We start from the raw sequence: 17,086 nt of genomic DNA on the forward strand, positions 1-17,086 counted from the left end.
TGTTAGGACTCAGCCAGCTTCTCTGTAAAAGCCTGATAACAGAGGCCCTCCGGCCAGAAAACGGATTAATTAAGGGGCCAGACCAGAATCCCCCAGAGGTGGGCAGCCCCGTGCACTGTTACTCCACCCAATACACACATCGGCGCACAGATGCCGGTGCGAATAAATAAGGTACATGCACACAAACAGGGAAGCAGACCTCCTGATTAAAACTACAAACACACAGGTAGAAGTAGTCAAAGTGGGTAAGAACCCACCTCTAAGCTGACACCGGCAGCCTCCGGAAGAAACATCTTTAGCACTTCACGAAGGCTTTTACTCGCCTGCCTGGGCAGCTCAGCACACTCATTAAGTTCCTCCTCTTTATTAGACCAAACATATTGTTTCAGGATGAAAGAGGTGCAAGGCGGGTGGTAAAACTGAAAGGAGAGTAATCAAAAAGATTTCCCCCCTGTGGTTCTTAATCACAGAGAACGAGAAATTAAAACAAATATTCGAATTTCAGTAATTCAAGCTGCACAATAAAATGATTTCCTCAGGTAAAATAAACAAAGGGAGAAATAAATCCACTGGAAAAATAATTATTTGCATTGACATAAGCTGAAAATGGATTATTATCATCAAACTATTACAGTGTTCAGCAATAAATAGCCGTGTGTTTGTCAGCACCACTCGGCCCTCGGAGGTGTCCTCTATTGATCCGTGTGCTCCATCTTGCTACTTGTAGTCTAATGAATAAGAGGTAATAGGATCCAGTCTATTGAAAAGAAGCTCGTTTTTTGTTTTTTTTCAAACTGAGCCAAAGTGAAATATATTATAAGTCCCTCAGCTCACTCTGCAATACTTCTTTAGTCCGTGGCATCGGGAGTTCTTTGTGATGAAGCTCTTCGTTGAACATGGTGTGGAAAAGCGATATTCAGTTTCGAGTATCTGTTTTCTGGCTGAAGTTGAGCCAGTGATTCTATAGATAACGTATCGAATGGCTTGTCGGAGTTAATAGCCACCACAGTGTGCTCTTACCGGCCATTATCATTGTTCATGTGCTCTGTTTTATGTGGCTTTATGGGCGCTATAAGCTTCCCATTTCATCCAAGGTCATGGGAACCGAGCTATTTGGAGGGCAACGACAGGATGTAAGTACACCGCCCAGCTTTTCCAATCAGAACTGCCATCAAGGGCCAGAGTACCCAAACGCACCCACTGTATCTAACCTTGTTTCATTTCAGGTGGGGTGAAGTTCCACAGAAATCAATTTAGAAACATAATAAAGGTAAAGCCCATTATGAGTTTGTGCCAGCAGCTCACTTTCATCCCATTGGCAGAAATAATCTGATTATGGCAAAACCTCTAATCTGATAATCTTGATTAGAATTAGAAGTTTAATCATAACCTGGTAGACTAAACCATGTTCGGTGTTATGGTTTGTTGGCAAAAATATACTATTTAGTAGCTCGCTGTTTGCTTTTTAATCACCTGAGCACCTCGCTTTACTTTTAGAAAGTATGCTAAAACATCAATTTCTACTGAGCAGATGTTACTAAGACTTTACATCCATGTTTGCTTGTTGCTAATTAATGTAATTCAGTGTAAAAAGTGAAAGGTCAAGAAGAGTTACTAAAGGTACAATGGTGTTTCCAAGATTGAGGATGAGCTTATAACTGCATAATCTTTTTTTTTAATCCACAGTTGTGCTTGTGCCCTTTGCGATCACGTGGCATGAGTGCTGAATGAGAGCCATGAATACAGTCATGTGAAAAAGGATGTTTTCTGAGGACTCTGTGCTGCTCTGCTTCTATAGAAATAAAGAGAGTAAGTAGCAGTCGTGTGCTTGAATCAAATGCACCTGATTGACTGATATTCAATAAGTGTGAGCACCTCTATAAAAGCAAGAAGTCCACTCTTGGGAAGATTGCTGATCTGGAGCCTTCTTCGCAAGAGTGGACGACCCAGCAAATTGACCCCGAGGTCAGATTCGTGCAATGCTCAAAGAAACTGCTAAAAGCCCAAGAGCTGCATGTCAGGCTCGACAAGCCTCAGCTGTTTGGAAGAACTGCAGGAGAAAGCCTCTTCTCTCAAAAAAAAAAATCCCAGCAGCACAGATTAGGTTTGCAAAGTTGCATCTGAACAAAACCCGAAAACCTCTGGAACAAGGTCCTTTGGACAAGGGCGCAAAGTGGAGATGTCGGACCATGATGCACTGCACCACATTTGGAGAAAACCAAACACAGCATATCAACAACTATCAATGCGGTGGTGGAGGGGTGATGATTTGGACAGTCATTGAGTGAACCATGAAAGTATTCCAGAGAATCTGTCCTACAGCTAAACTTCACTCAAATTGGGTCTTGCAGCAGGACACATAACCTCCCGACCAGGTTATGTTTTCAGTACAAGTTACCATGGTGATTTTAGCCAAATAAAGAGCCCCTTTCACGACGCCGACAAACTTTAAACTCAGATTACCTGACAAACCCTTGATTCTTGCTTCATAGTTCACTCCTATCCTATCAGATCATAACACGTACAACAAATAGCTCTCAGTTACCATCAATCTCCATATTACAGACACAATAATAAAACAGACATCAAAGGAACTGAACACACAGACAAGTCAGAGATTACGGTGGCATGAGGGGGACTTACACAGCGCTATGCAACATTAGAAGTTTTAATGTTGTGGCTGATTGGTGTAGTACCATGTGATCACTGCAATTAGCTTAGAGAGCATCAGCAGCTGCTAGATGAGGGGTTTGTGCCTCTCAGGGCAGTTAAACTGGAAACCACCCCAAATTATTCCTACTGGAGGATGGTTGTCATTATAATAATACTGATTTCATCTATATTCTCACACAGAATCATTGTAATGATAACTGTAATAAACACAACTTCACATCAGTCAAACTATAGGACAGCGCCCTTTGATCAGAAAGAAAGTCCATCACTGTATTCTGAAATTTAATATATTTGTGTTATTTGGGTAAATCTATGAAAATCTACATATTTCTTGATTAACCTCATGGTGTCCCCTGCACCGTATATGCTCTGACTGACTAGCCCAACAAAGAAAGCTTAAATGTTTTTATTACCCCAGTCAGATTAGTCATGGTGCTATTTATAGTACTGAGAAAAAACAACCTCAGGCTCTGGTTCACTCAAACACTTTCCAAAAGTCTAAAGAGCAGAGAGTGTCTGAATGGGAAAAAAAAAAATTCAAGGTCAGGACTTTGGAAAAGGGAGGACTCTGCAACGTAGAAGTTTGCCCGACAATAACAACAGCACCCAGACCAAGATGCTCTCGGTATTAATAATGAATAATGCATTTTCGTGTTGTGCGGAACAGCAGGGCCATCCAGATACAGGACTTTGCTCCCATAATCTTTCTGCCCAGACCGTTTTAATCCAGGGTCTGCTGGTATCTGGCTATCGGACATCTACAAGTAGATGAAAGCGTTCGTACCAAGGGCAGCTCCCTGGAGCCGGGCCCAAACCCCGACAAAAACCCTCGCCCATCTGTCTTCATCTGGCACCAGCAGCCAGAACCACACATGACAGAGAACCAGGATAAAAGCCTGTCTCATTTTGTGACAAGGAATAAAGAGCGCTCTCGCATTCATTTTTCATTATGAAGTCTTTGCTCTCTAACAATTATACAACAAATTACTGATGTCTCTTCTTCTTCATCTAGGAGCCTCCCCCGAGGAATCAATCACAAACTGGGATATCAATGATATGCGGCACCACGGGGGGGTGACAAGAGGGCATTTTCAACTCTACACCCTCCATTTTTGTATCCAGTATAGCCTCTAATCTGAAATAAGGTGCACGCCTGCACATCAAAATCTATTTGCTCCCGAGCCACAATGAGGAGAAAATGCACCTTTGCACTAATGCATCAAAGTGGCTGAAAGTTGGCCAGTTTTCAATGTTTGTTTGTGTGTGTCTGTGTGTGCATGCATGCTTCTGCAAGGAGGGTTGCTCAAGGACAGCATCAACCTAACAGGGGATCAAGTGGATGGTGTGTGCGTGAGAGAATATGTGTGTGTGTGTGTGTGTGTGTGCCTGCTGGCCAGGGTCAAACCAAGAGGTTTGTTAACATGGAGCATTAATCTCGCTCGGGCCAACATCCACACATCGCTAAATCAGCGCACGCACACACACACAGCCTCAGTTCTCCGCGGTGAGCCGAGATGCCCACAAGTAAATTTTTAATCACATGCGCTCTAATCACTCAGGCTCGCAGTCGGTCTTAAACCCCAGTGGTGACCTCCGCTTACGCACATTAAGAAGACCTGCCGGTCCAAGCGGACTCAGTGAGCACCGCATCCTCCCGCACCCCTGAAACCTGCGTGCCCGTAAAGCCCTTCCCCGTCAATACCAACTGCACAGAGAAGAAAAAAAAGACAACACTCACCATCTGTCCTCCTGTATGATTTTCTCTGCCCCTTTTTTTTTCTCTGTGTGTGCAAGTGTGTGAGCTCTGCGATGCTTAACTGTCCCCTTCCTTCAAAGCTTTGCTGATACTGTTGCGTTTTCTGAAAAATCCCCCCCCCCACCCTAAAATCACCATCTGGCTCTCCCCATCACCAGGATGTCATCTTTGTTGGCCTGACAGGGTACATGCAGGCGTTTCTGTCACTCAGAGTTACATTTGAATGAAAAATAACTGCATTATACTGTATACAGAAACTCCACATCCTACTTCTCCAGGTTATTTTCCTTCCTTTCTTTTAGAACTTCCTATCTCACACAAATGGAGGAATTTATGCTACATACCATCATGTCTGACTCTTTCCGCCTCCCGGGAACCAGTAAACAAAGACTTCTCCTTTTCTGGCTCGGGGCCTAAGAACGACCATTTTCAGGGACACTGTGCAGCAGCCAGACACAGAGCAGTATATCATAGTCTGCTACTGTATAAATAAACTCCTTTCTCAGAGCCTTTAAAGGGCACCCTCCATCTAAAAAGACTTTTGTGATGAGCTTTAACACAGCCGTGCAGTGAATCTTAGTCAGCGCACTTTATCTTTGCGGGTTTTTTGTAGAGGGCCGGTGTGGCCTGTGCGTTTGTGTGTGAGCGTTTATTCGTAAGTGTGTCGCTGTTCTATATCCTCTCTGTCCCCTCCATCAACACCACCTCACCTCACCTCCATTGTTATTCCCTGCATCGCTATTCTCCCAACAGAGTGCACATTCATCACTCGGTCTTGTGCCTTTCTTGTGGGCACGCCAGAGAGAGAGAGGAGAAAAAAAAAGAAAAGAAAGAAAGTCGGGAACCTTTTTAGGTCCGTGCTTGTAAATGACCTGCCGCGAGATGGGGTTTATTAAGTCACCTCGCCTCCTTTCTCACTAACCTACTTCCCCGAAGACAGACGAGGAGGCGAGAGACAGACGGACAGAGGGGAGACAGGTAGACGAACAGATCAAAAAGGAGCAGCAGTGGACCGGGTTCGTGCGGGGGGGCGAGGATTGATGAGATTTCTCAGTATTTTACGTGGGCCCTCCATCCACCTGCTGTCAAAGCCTTTTTAAAAGACACGAAAACGAGAAAATCTGGGAATGATTTCTGTTTGTTAGACATTTACAAAGGAGTCCCACGGTTATTTGCTTTGCTTGATGGGAAAAGGGGAAAAAATACCATTCTAGCTTCCTGGAGTACTTGATGGCTTTAAAATGTCTTGTTTTGTCTGACCAAAAGTCAAAGACAAGGACCAAATAAAAAATGGGGGGGGGGGGGATTCTTATTTTGACAAGCTGGAGCCTGCAAATGGTTTTTTTTTTCCATTTTAAGCTTACTAAATGACTTGAATTATTCATTAGATGTGACAGCTATTTCACTGAGTGACTGAGCTGAAATAGGGACACCTCCTCTGATGCTCTTCATGTTTATTTAAAATCTTTTTTATTCTACCCCCCCCCCCCCACACACACACACACACACACACAAGTAAATGATTTCTGCAGGGACTGACTTGCTTTGAGTGTGGCCCATAATTTTCTGTCAGCTGTCAGATTAATGAAGTACCCCATTAACATGTAGCCAAAGTACGTTTTATGTGTATGTAAAGAGCCACTTCAAGAACCAATAGTGACAACAATGCGCATTTACTTCCAACAAGGCAAAAACAAACCTCTGTAAGTGATGCAGCAGACTGAAAAAACTTCAGCCAGCAACAAACTAATCAACTAATGGAACAGAAGCAAATCTGTGTTATGGAAAATATTGAACACACTCCAGCAACAGCTGGAATCAGTCTGCCATCATGCTGGATTCAATAAAGATATAAATAGTCTGTCATTAACAGTTGCCCTCCTCTCCTCCGGGTATACGAAAGAGTTCACACTGATAATCCCGCGCGGTTAATCTCCGTGTGAAGTTTAATTAATTTCCCGGCACAGGTGTTGACACTCTCTTAATCTGACTGAGCAGGAGAAATCAATCATCCCGACAAGCTTTGAGGCGCTGGCAGAGAAGATCACAATAAATACACCGATTCCATCCCGGCGTATAGCTGGTTTTAGGCTAATGTGTCCGACAGTGTAAGCGTCTCAGCTCGGACAGAGACGCGCTTTCGTGCAGTTCTCCAAGATCAAGACTGCGCGTCACTGGCAGCGGATAACGAAAGCATTCGCCCAATGTCGACCAGTCGACAAGCAGACCGGTTTTCCAGGTGCAGCGGAGCTAGCGCTGTTCGCACCGCTGAGTGCAGTGAGCTCTGTTGCCAGGTGGAGGCAGTGCACAAAGTATGCGGTACAACAGGTCTGTTTTACTGTGCTTGTGGTTTTGCTGGTCTGTCAGCCGGCCGAGGAGAAAAGGGGTATTATACAAATTTATATACAAATCGTGTACAGGAACAAACTCGTTTGGTTTTTGCCTTTTTGCAAGTATTCCATAGGATTTGACTAAAATAAAGACCTCTGTGGAAAAAGAAGGTTTTCATGTCCAGTTCATGCAAATACATGTGCATGGGTGTTGTAGACATCTTCATATGACGATGCAAATTACTGGCACCTGTGTGTCCACTGACATGAAATCACAAGCTGATATTTTCCTCCTAAAACCACAAAGCAACTCATCAGACTCCAGATGAGCTGCAAACATCAACACCTGTCACCAGTTCCTTACACAGTTTAACACAGCTTCCCGTTTAACTAGCACATTAATTTGCTCAAACAAAAAGCTGAATGTGAAAATATTTGTCATCAGCATACTTTGTGTTGCTATTTCAAGATACTATCATCACCTACATGCACATGTATACACTAAAGGCGATGGCAATCTCGTTTTTTTCCGCCAGGTCTGTGATCTAATCTATTCAAATCTTTTGATATACTGGCAAAAATGGACAAATCTGCAACATCTGGAGAGCGTAAAATTAAAGCAAATCTAACCAGATGAAAAAAAATCTGTTAACCTGGAACACCGGGGTAGAGCAGCGAGCGACATCGGAGTTTAGCGGAACGCGATAACCGGGAGGGAAAAAAAGAGAAAAAAAAACTTCAAAAGGTAAAAAAAAAATCGACATGAAAAGCACCGCGTCCACTCTTCATTGCTTTTAACACTCAGCTTCACTTCAGCTCTTCGCATGTGAGAACTTCGCTCTTCTCCGCCGCTGGATCGACAACAGCACCAGCACGCCTGGATAGATTTGAGGGGTCGTGCCGGAGTGAAATCACTCCGCGGCGCATTTCCAAATGACACACATGTTGGCTCAGAACACCTTTTTTTTTTTTTTTTTTTTTTGAGGAAAACGTGTCAGCGCGGGGGGCTGGTCATAAATCCGCTTTTGGCGCAGCTATCGGTGCGTAATTGTCCCCACAGAGGAGCAGCGAGGAGCACAGAGAGAAAAACGGAGCATTGGCACAATAGAAACAAACATAATCGTCTACAAATGTCCGCTTGTGACACATCGACCCCCCTTTTTCCCCTTTTAAACAGCACATCAGACACGTCCACTGCTGCGCTACTACGGGGATTAACGCCGCCATGTAAGGACAGGGATGCTGCTATTACACCGTTACCGACCTTTGTTATCTCCGGAGCTGTGATGTGATGTGACGGTGGTAGCGGTGATTTCTCCCCTCAGACGGACTGCGTGTCCCGGCCAGCCGGCTGCCTCCTATCCCCTCTCCTCCTTCTTTCTTCTTTTTCCGTTATTTTATTTTAAATTATTTTATTTGTTCGATTTATTGGAGGACCTCCCGCTCCTCCTGCTCGCCTTCACTCTTGGCTCTCTTCGGCACTGTTTGGGGCTTGTTCAGGTGAAGCAGTCAGTGAGGCTGCAGATCTGCTGTCTGTCAAGAGGATGGTCCTCGCGAGCGACTCCTCGTGCTACATAACGAGAGGCGTTTGCCTCTCTCTCTCCTCTCTCTCTCTCTCTCTCTCCTGCGCGTGCGTTCGTGACGCGCGGAGATCGCTGTGCGGCGGCTCGCGCGCTCACAGCTAGCACATATGGTCTTCACACACGCCACGAGCACATTAACGCGCATGGACAATCCTAACGGAAAGTCGTTCGACCGTGACGAGAAAATTATTGTAATACTTATGTAACGTTTCCCCGAATATCGTATCTCCGGCTCCGGGCGCTCCGTTGACCCCACGCTCTCTGTTGTAAAGTTGCTTCTTGCCGTTCACTGTGAAAAGCTTTTGTGATGCCACGCAGGCTGATTTAAATTTGAAGTGGGGCTTCACAGAGAGCTCGTATGTAAATCTACAGTCAACAGGGGTGCATTTAGTGATTCACGGGCCTTAGGCAACCCCAGGAACGGGGCCTCCCTCATCTATTATTCACAGCATTTTCATAACAAAGGGGTGTTAGTATGACTGAGGCTACTAATTGCAATGAATGCAAGCATTTAGTAGATTTATTTTTCATTATTTTAATTATTTATACCCCCCCCCATTCCCCCTCGGTGAATTACAGTTCCCATCCAACCCCCTCAAAATGAGCTGAGTCATATATTTTGTTTTAGCATGTCTAACGGATACATCCCAAAACACCATAAATATGGGTACTTTATAAATATGGGTATGGGCACAAGTTGTTTTTTTTCACAGGTTTACATGACATCAACTTTCTCCTGGTATCATGAGTAACAAGCCAATCATCTCAGACTTGATAATCAAGTTGTCATGGAAATCACTAATCTTTGCTGCAGTGGGACCACTATTACGTTTAAGTGTCCTCCAACATTTCTGATCCAAGAGGCCCACTCAGCAGTCATATTTCACAGAACTAGAAAAACCACCAATAAAATATATATGTTTCTTGAACACTATTGTGATGGAAATGTTTCATGTTTTGACATGAAACATTTCTTGTTTTTGCCTTGATATTATCAGGTGCATTATCAGGGATTGTAACATTTAGTCCTTTTACTGAATGACTCAATTGCAACATAAACTCAAGTTATCACTTTCACATATTGTTCTGATTGCATTCTGTGACCATGCTGGGTGAATAACTCGATCTATCCAATCACTCTCTTCCAATCATCGTCATCAGGGTTGTCTAACATACATGCTGTTTCTATTCTAGGACAGAAAAATACACACCCCTAACGTAAAAGAGAAATAAAATGAACAGACCAAAATACGAATTAAGAAATCTTGGTACAGCAGGGAGCGATTTTAAAAATATGTGATGTTCTTGTCTAATCCAAAAGTCAGCGTACTGAGATAAAGCAGGGCTAGAAGACTGTTAACAGCACGACCATTACGCAGGGAGGGAGAAAAACACAGTCACACTTAAGGCAGCGGCATGGAGCTGCGTGCCAGGATCCAGGAGGAAGTGTCAGAGTATGTGGATGGTGCTGTCAGCCCTCCAGCTTAGCCTCTGCTTTCGGGAACATGGAAGTAACACAGAGAACTTCTTTGTTGTGTTAGAAACAATGACAGCTCTCAGCTAGGAGTCCATTCTCTGTGCTTGTCTCTTAGGTGTTTTTGTTTTTTTCAACATTGTTTGTTCTTACATGTTTCTTCCTGTTTGTGGTGAACGCTACTATGGTTCCCTTTACTATTCTACTCTATTCTACATACGAATTGCATCACTGAGATCGGGTTATGCGCAGACGTTGCTTTGGAGAACTGGACGCAAATCGAAAATCTTTTTCAGTGCACGGCTAAAGACCTGCAGAAACAGATGAAGAACCAAAGAACAGGTTTTCTTTGTTACTCTGAAGTATTCGGAAAGACTAGCTCTTTGGCGTCTGCGAAGAAGCGCGAACAGATTGCGTTCCTGCTTGGAATGGTAATTGCTAAAAAGTTAATCCTACGGCAGTGGAAATAAAAAGGCTCTGTACCCACATTTGAGCTTTGGATGGGAGAAATGGCAAATACACTGCGTTTGGAGAGTCTGAGACCTCTGAGCGATAACAGCCTCAATAAATCTGAGACGTCCTGTACGAGCATTTTTGAAAACAAAACAGGTGCCGTGCTGTTCCAAACAAGCTTTAATGCTGTATCAAGGATCACTGTTGTTAGAGGTTTTGTTTCTCTCTTCCATTAAAAAAAAACAATACAATTATTGGGTAAAAAAATTGTCATTGTACTTATAGGAGATCTTTTATTTATTTATTTTTAAATGGTGTCTCGTGTGAGTCTTTCAGTGCTAATTGGCTCCAGCGTCCCCTTAATCGCCTCTCTCCTGGTTGGCCCTGGAGGTTTACAACACCCTCACAATCTGACCCACGTCGATTTTTATCGCCCTGCCTCTCTCTCCCCTGCCATTTGAAGTCAACTTTAAAACGCTCTTTACTAAGAAACATAGATCCTCTTTTCTCATGCTTATTACCGTCTCCTTCTGGCTCTTTATAACTTATTATCCTCGTTTGTATTTATTTTGCCTGTACTGTGTATTGCAATTTATTTACACTCGCTTCTTTTGTAATCACGTTTGTGTTTTATCTCCGTTACACAAAAAAAGTCTCAAAGACTTAGTAGTCGTCATATTTTCCATCCTGTTCTTACAGTGTTCCTGTGCACTAATAATGAGTCAGCTGTAGTGTATTTAAAGGACAGTCGGACTCTTTCTGGCTTTTACCTCCTAATAAATCCCACCGCTCTTGGATTTTATTAGTATTACATTCCTATTTTTTGGGCGAGGTTAAGGATGCTTCCTGAATCCTGACGGACAGATTGAGTAACGGTCTGGACTCGGGGGTGTAATAAGTTAATGAGTTATTGTGTTTGGTATCCACACTGCCTCCTCCATACAGGTTATTATTCCTGTGAGGAACAGTGCAGACTTTGATTAGGCAACGCTGTCGCTTCTTCCTATTGATCCTGTTTGTGATGAGCTGCAGAGATTGGCCGAAGCTTGTTAAACACCCCGCTGGCATTATAAATTCATTGTTTTTAGCTTGTTTGTGGACCAGCAGTAATGCATGACACCGCCGTGCTGAATGGATATTGTTTGTTTAATGGGCTGCTTTCTGATTGATTGGGTGCTTTCTTGTGGTTCCTCTCCAGCGTTTGATGGTTTGTGCTTGATGTGATTTGAAAAGCAGGGACAGATGTTTCTAAAACTGTACAGACTTTGTTTACTTTGATGCAACTGGTTGTTTTTGAGCATTAAAAATATTATAAAACTTGCAATGGCTAAATGACTTTTTATATTCAAAAGGCTTGGTTCTTAAGAACTGAGATACCGGCAAAGTATTATTCAACGTTATATCTGTTTGTATAATTACTTTTATTGATTTGTGTAGACAAGAATCAGGTCAGCCTGGACTGACAAAACTTTAAAAAACCCTGACGTTATCAATGTTTAGTACTTCAGAACCAAAGCAAATGTCCATCGTGTTCCACAGCATGAATGGCACAAAAGATTGAAAAGAACCGAGGCAGGACAGAGTCATGCACCATGTACTTTATTTTTAAATTATTTACAATCTCTGCCCGCTTGCAGAGATCCCCGGACATGCCTCACTTCATCTTCCATTTGAGCTGTCAGGGTGCAATCAGCAGACATGGAGGGCGCTCTGGATGGTCCGTGACATTACTTTGACCTGTTCAGGGTCCCTCATGCTACTAACAAGACCCACCACGCTCCTGCTGTCGGGCTAAATAAGTCAGGGTTGTGATGTTGTGGACAGTGTTGCTGGTATATAATATGTGATTGTGGTGTGTTTACCAGCCATGATTTCAGCTTTTTGACAGGTTACAGCAATAAACTATTTGGTTATCATAAAGATTCAGAAGAATAAAAACTACACTGCAAAAACTCAAAATCCTACCAAGTATATTTGTCTTATTTCAAAATCTGCCAATGAAAGAAGTGAAAATTATCTTGTTTTTCTCTAGTTTCAAGATTCACTGTCTTGAAACAAGTTCATATAGCTTACTGGAATGTTGCTTTGTAGCTGTTTTTGTCTTATTTTAAGTGTAATGAGATATTTTGACTAGAAAAAAGACAAATATACTTGGTAAGATGTTGAGTTTTTGCAGTGTACACCTACAGCGGTTCAACACAAGTCTTGAGATGATTGCTCTGAAGCAGCTGACATAAAAGTAAATGGGTGTTGGTTAGCACTCAAAACAGATATCACCTGGTAAACAATACTAAGTGAAAATAAAACAGCGATGAGTGTGGAATTTCCCGTTTTAAAGAGACCAAGGAGCTTTGTTTTTGGTGCCTCTAGCAAACTTGATCATAACTGATATTGTAAATGATAACTTCCACAAGGCTTTAGTCCACCTGAACTGGAAATGTGAGATCTGTTATTGTAACTACACTGATTACATGGACCTGTATGCAAATACAACCCCAATTCCAAAAACATATAGCAGTCAGTGAGGCTGCTATATGTTTGTTGTATGTAAAACATATGTATAGTGGAGTCAAATTTAGGATGTGAACCACTGCCCCAACATGCTGCCTCAGTTGAACGCAATTCAGTTTTATTTATTTAGCACCAAATCAGTTGGCTCATGCTATGGGAATCAAGCACCAGTTCTTGTAGAGAACTGGTTCCCAGTTCTCCCGTTCCTTGGACTTGTTAGTCTGCATGCCTGTCAACCTTGTTTATCGGTTCCCTTTGAACTTGTGCTACGATCAGCTGATTTCAGTATATGTGCCGGGGGGAGGCATGCTAACGCTAAGCTAGCCAACCCAGAGTGATGTTAAAGCTGATTGAATGCCGACGCACCGCCAGCAGCCAAACATAGGAACTGTTTAAACTGAGACATTTTACTATTTGATAACAGATATAAGCTCATTTTGAATTTGCATTTTGGAACCAGCTCAGTAACATATAAAATTGTTTTAAAAGATACATGTGTAAAAAGGGCATCTTGGAGAAGCAGTTTCACCAATCTGCAAAAAAAACAAAAAACAGCCTCTGCTACAGTATTGTTCCTCGACGTACAATCGTGAAGACTTTGAGTATCTCATCATTACAGTACATATTATCAGAAAATACGTACTGTATGTACCAGTAACATGTTTTATATGTCTGTGACCTTCATGCCCATAGGACAGACTATATTACAAGCAGGCATGATTCTTTCATGCAAATCACTGCATGGCCTCACAGACACTTCTAGAAATTGGTGTCTGTGAACACGACTTCCTGTGCCATCCACAAATGTTAAAGATATGTCATGCACACACACATTTGCAAATAACATGAAACATGCACACTGAAGCATGTCAGGCAGTATCCTGGCATCGTTTTCAACACGGTAATGAATCCTATTTATTTGACTGCAATAAAGAATGCCTGGACGACTCACTCGTTTTCCTCTTGTAGCTTGTTGCTGGCTGTAACTGTTTCCGTTTGCTCTCAGTGTTTTCATAGCAAATTTCTTTCCCTTGGCAGAAGCTGCTGTTATCAGCAAAACCTCTAAAATCTCACTGTACACCAATAAGGATGTTTAAAAAACAACTTTTTTAGAGAAGTCCCAGTGGAGCCTGTTCGGGTCTGCAATATGATGAGTGGATTCTGTTGGTGGCCTTCAAGTGTTTCTGCAGCATCTGTCTATATTATGTTTCCTTGTGTCTGCAGCCACAGGAGGGTCAGAAAGCTCAGCTGCTGGCGGAAGATTAGAAAGCACCTTATCTCTGGAAGAATAAACCGAATATTTAAAGTACTATGCAAAAGTATCATTTCTTCATATTTAGCCAGGAAATTGGTGAAGTGATTTATTAAAACAAAACATGAGCAAACATACAGGAAATACAGTGTATGAGGCGAAAACAGAGAATGTACAACTCTAGCGAGCTTAAAAGTCAATATTTGGAATGCAAACCTTTATCGTTTAATGCAGCGTGAATTCTTTATCTCTAAGTACTCTTCAGGAATAGTTCTCCACACTACTGGCATTGATTTTCAATCCAGTTCTTGTGTAATTTGGCATACCTCAGCCTGTTCTCGCTGTTTCCCTTCCTTAAGAACGCCTTCTTGACAGCCACCCTTCCACTGAGACCATGTCTGATGAGGCTTCAGTGAACAGTAGATGGATTTGCTGGACTATTTTTTTTCTCCTCCTATTTCTTAAGGAACTGTAACTTTCACATACTGTTCACCTGCTGCACACAGTCTAAATTGAAAATGATCAGGCACAGTTATTATTATTATTATTATTATTATTATTATGTGTGTTTTCATCACAAGGGTGATCTTACATTTGTTTTAAAATGGCATTAAAAACATCTGAAAAGTGCAATTTATGACTTTTTTTAAATAGACCCTGAAAAATGCTCTCGGTGGAAGGACATCCTGGGAACTGGGGTGCTGATGCAACCTGCAAAGACATGTAGCCGCCTGGTTTTCATTTGTATTAAGATAATAAACAATTCTATTACATCCGAGCCTCCTGGAGGATTCTTTCTGCACTGAGGGGACATGTTCTTGTCAAAATTTTATACAGTGTAGACTTTCTTTGGTGGTTTAAAAAGATAAAGATAGTGATAACACCTCTTATCTGCCATTCGTTCACATGCACTGGGTCTGCATACAAAGCAAATCTGATGCGCAGAGCTTAGAGTCAAAGACAAATAAATTCAAATTTATATACAAATACAAATACAAAGTGCAGAGTGAGGTAAAGTAAGGGGACACAATTTCAAGTAATTTCAATTATAAAACATTAATTCCCATACTGCACTTAAAGGACAAGTATGAAAAAATATGTACTGCACTCCTATATGAGGTAGATTTTGTCTGTATTTTAGTTTTTTTTTTACCAACAGTCCGACTTTTGTTGGAAAGAAGCTCTTGTGGAAGCGTGTTGTATGCGTTGCCAGTTCTTCTCACCCCGTGGTGGACTGGCAACCTGTCCAGGGTATATCTTGTCACTCTGTGACAGCTGGGCCCCGCCGCCCTGGTAGCAACGAACTAAAGTCTGTCCAACCAACAAAACTGATGGTGAAGCGTCTTAGTGTCTCGTCCACACTTTTAGAATTGGATGCACATCCACGCTCATGTGTCTCCTCCTGGGAAAAGTCAAGCCAGGGATCTTTTCTTGTGTGGGGTAAACCGTCACACCGTGGAGCAACTATGCAGTGGGCCGATTGCTTTAACCAGTTGAGAGTTACATGAGAATGTCCAGTTCCAGCAGATAGCTGCACCTCCCTGCTTCTGCTCCTGCTGGAGGTTTCGGGACTTGTTCCCACCTCCCTCACTGGGTAATAATTGATAATAATTAACCAGACTGTTGGAATTAGCTCTTTAATACAGTGGGTTCTTTGTCTGTAAATTACTTTGCAATGACGCTTGTTCTGAATTAGTGATATATAAACTATAATAAACCAAACTGAATTCGTTACGCATTAATTTTATTTGTGTATTAAAAAAACATAATAAAGATATCCTTGTGCATGCCACCTTAATACACCCTAATATAACGAATCGTGTGAGCTATAAAAACTGTAGCGCTCGCCACGGAGGCCGAAGCATTTCTTTTCTCCTCAGCCTTTGATTACCTCTGTCTTTTTATTCATTATTAGATCTTAACGCATGAGTTGGTTGCTGTGTGCGAGTCCTCTCTACCTCTCTGTTTCTCCCTGGCTCTAAAAATAAAGATTTGCTTGCTTTGCGTTAATCAATGAAACGGGAGCTGCTTCACCCACGTGAAATATTTAATAAGAAAATACAACAGACTCCAGGTCAGTTTTTAATAGGCCGGTGTAGGATGGGATATAGGGCCTCATTTATTAGCACAGATAAAACCTCTACTGTTCCAAACAGGCCTGTCAACACATCCTGTCAGCACTGCCTCGCACTGCCGTCCAAACACTCACACACACACTCACACACACACACACACACACACACACACACACACACACACACACACACACATTCCCACACTCCTCTTTGTCATCTTTCTTATTTTTCCCACTGCTGTCTTCTCACATTTGCTTTGCCTTCTCTCCTCTCTCTTCTTTTTCTCATTGGCTCCTTCAAGCAGACACATTTTTTTCCTCCAGCTAATTTCACCATCTCCTGTCCTCTTCCCTCGCTCCTTTGTTCTCGCTCGCTAAATCTGCTCTGGACGATGTTCGAGTAGTTATTAGGTTTCCTGCCACATCCTCGCTCTCTTGTGCCTGTTTCTGTATGTGTGTGTTAATGAAATCCCCCCCACCACCACCCACTCCCCTGGACTCAGGTGTCACCGCAGCACTCCCTGCACTCCTTTGAACGGCGAGCTCAGTGCTGCGGATCAACATGAGGGCAAAGGTTGTAACCAGTTTCCTATTTACTGAATAAATTAGCTGTGTGTGTGTGTGTGTGTGTGTGTGTGTGTGTGTGTGTGTGTGTGTGTGTGTGTGTGTGTGAGAGAGAAAAAAGGCTGCTCGGCACACACATAAATGGCTGCGCTCGTGTTTTCTGCCTGGCGCACACTGACTCGGCCCTCTTAAAGGATATGGTCGTATTACTCGGCACGGGGTCAAGGGTCAAAGCCAGCGAGGCACCTGATACAGAAGACGCTGTGTTCTCGCTGAGCTGCCGCTCAGCTTTCTTCTGTGTAAAACATCGGCCTCTCTGTGTTGTTTTGACATAATGATCGTCCTGTTTCGGGATCGACACACCGCGCGCACGAGCCTACGTGCGCAGTGGCGAAAGTGTGTCACTCTCTATACTT

General features: G+C 42.7%; 1 protein-coding gene across 1 annotated transcript in view; it reads right to left on the minus strand.

The window, feature by feature from the left end:
• gal3st3 (galactose-3-O-sulfotransferase 3) overlaps positions 1–8,448 on the minus strand; it is a 44,812-nt gene extending 36,364 nt beyond the window's left edge. The window contains exon 1 of the mRNA XM_005453168.4: positions 8,024–8,448. The gene's annotated coding sequence lies outside the window, so the exon portion shown is untranslated. The remainder of the gene's footprint in view (positions 1–8,023) is intronic.
• Positions 8,449–17,086: the final 8,638 nt, after the last annotated feature.

The sequence above is a fragment of the Oreochromis niloticus genome, linkage group LG3, assembly GCF_001858045.2.
Source record: "Oreochromis niloticus isolate F11D_XX linkage group LG3, O_niloticus_UMD_NMBU, whole genome shotgun sequence".
Lineage (NCBI taxonomy): Eukaryota > Metazoa > Chordata > Actinopteri > Cichliformes > Cichlidae > Oreochromis > Oreochromis niloticus.